Consider the following 2,545-nt stretch of genomic DNA (forward strand, 5'->3'; position numbering starts at 1 on the left):
TTTAAACAGCTTGGAAAATACCAGAAAATGATGTCATAGCTTTTGAAGCTTCTGATTGGCTAATTGACATCATTCGAGTCAATTGGAGGTGTACCTGTGGATGCATTTCAAGGCCTACCTTCAAACTCAGTGCCTCTTTGCTTGACATCATGGAAAATTTAAAAAATAAATCAGTCAAGACCTCAAAGAAAATTGTAGACCTCCACAAGTCTGGTTCATCCTTAGGAGCATTTTCCAAATGCATGAAGGTACAACGTTCATCTGTACAAACAATAGTACGCAAGTATAAACACCATGGGACCCCAAAGCTGTCATACCGCTCAGGAAGGAGACGCATTCTGTCTCCTAGAGATGAACGTACTTTGGTGCGAAAAGTGCAAATCAATCCCAAAACAACAGCAAAGGACCTTGTGAAGATGCTGGAGGAAACGTGTACAAAAGTATTTATGTCCACAGTAAAACGAGTCCTATATCGAAAAAACCTGAAAGGCCGCTAAGCAAGGAAGAAGCCACTGCTTATAAACCGCCATAAAAAAGCCAGACTACGGTTTTCAACTGCACATGGGGACAAAGATCGTACTTTTTGAAGAAATGTCCTCTGGTCTGATAAAACAAAAAATTTAACTGTTTGGCCATAATGACCATCGTTATGTTTGGAGGAAAGCCAAAGAACATTATCCCAACCGTGAAGCACAGGAGTGGCGGAATCATGTTGTGGGGGTGCTTTGCTGCAGGAGGGACTGGTGCACTTCACAAAATAGATGGCATCATGAGGGTGGAAAATTATGTGCATATATTGAAGCAACATCTCAAGACATCAGTCAAGAAGTTAAAGCTTGGTCACAAATGGGTCTTCCAAATGGACAATGACTGCAAGCATACTTCCAAAGTCAAGGCATTGGAGTGGCCATCACAAAGTGCTGACCTCAATCCTATAGAAAATTTGTGGGCAGAACTGAAAAAGCGTGTGCGAGCAAGGAGGCCTACAAACCTGACTCAGTTACACCAGCTCTGACCCACTGCGAATGTGATGAAAGAAAATAAAAGATGAAATAAATCATTCTCCTATTATTCTGACATTTCACGTTCTTAAAATAAAGTGGTGATCCTAACTGACCTAAGAGAGGGAATTTTTACTTGGATTAAATGTCAGGAATTGCAAAAAACTGAGTTTAGATGTATTTGGCTAAAGTGTATGTCAACTTCCGACTTCAACTGTATGCTTAATTTAATACACTGAAACAAACTTAAAGATACCAATATACCTACCTCAACCTCATATTGTTTTTATTTACTTTTTTGCTCTTACACGCACAACATTTTCCAACGATACTACACAGTCCTTTGTCTCATGCCCTCCTGCACACTTCTAACATGGTGTGCAAAGGAATCTCCTCCTACACACTCCTGCAACATGACCATAAACTTGGCACCTAAAACACCATAATAGTTTGGGACAAAAGCTCTCATGGGATAAATGACATATCCTTACTTGACCTTGTCAAGCAAAGACTGCATCAAAACTCAGCAGGACAGATAGTGTCCTCTCCATTTCATCACACTCTCCACCGGGTCATCATCGCTAGCACACGCTCCACGCTCCAGCAGGTATATCTCACTGGTCACCCCCAAAGCCAACTCCTCCTTTGGTCGCCTTTCCTTCCAGTTCTTTGCTGCCACTGACTGGAATGAACTGCAAAAATCACTGAAGCTGGAGATTCCCATCTCCCTCACTAGCTTTAAGAACCAGCTGTCAGAGCAGCTCACAGATCACTGCACCTGTTCATAGCCCATCTGTATACAGCCCATCTATCTACCTCATCCCCACACTGTATTTATTTATTTTGCTCCTTTTGCACCACAGTATCTCTACTTGCACATCCATCTTTTGCACATCTACCATTCCAGTGTTTAATTGCCATATTGTAATTACTTCGCCACCATGGCCTATTTATTGCCTTAACTCCCTTATTTTACCTAATTTGCACTCACTGTATATAGACATTGTTCTTTTTTTCTACTGTATTATTTACTGTATGTTTTGTTCATTCCATGTGTAACTCTGTGTTGTTGTATGTATCAAACTACTATGCTTTATCTTGGCCAGGTCGCAGTTGCAAATGAGAACTTGTTCTCAACTAGCTTACCTGGCTAAATAAAGGTGAAATAAAATAAATAAATTGCATTTAACAGTGGGCGTCACAGACACTGGGAATCTTACATACAGTTGATCTTCCTCCACACTTAACGCCACCCCAGTTATCACTGAATTGTTGCTTTGTTTAACGTTCCTTATTGCAACAAAATTATGTTGGAAACTGTGTTTTTCAAATAAATGATGATTGCCGAATACTATTGAAGGTACTATGTGATGTCATCACGTAAGTATGAACTCCACTCCACATTTCATTCTAAATTCCTACTGCTTGCAACAACAACAAAAAATCAACTATACAAATAATGTTTCTTTGCAGGACAAGGATTGGCCTGACTTTCAAGAATGCCTGAATTGCTTCGCCTTGCTTTTCTGGTTGGTTGGCAAGCG

The sequence above is a fragment of the Oncorhynchus tshawytscha genome, linkage group LG20, assembly GCF_018296145.1.
Source record: "Oncorhynchus tshawytscha isolate Ot180627B linkage group LG20, Otsh_v2.0, whole genome shotgun sequence".
In the NCBI taxonomy this organism is placed as follows: Eukaryota; Metazoa; Chordata; class Actinopteri; order Salmoniformes; family Salmonidae; genus Oncorhynchus; species Oncorhynchus tshawytscha.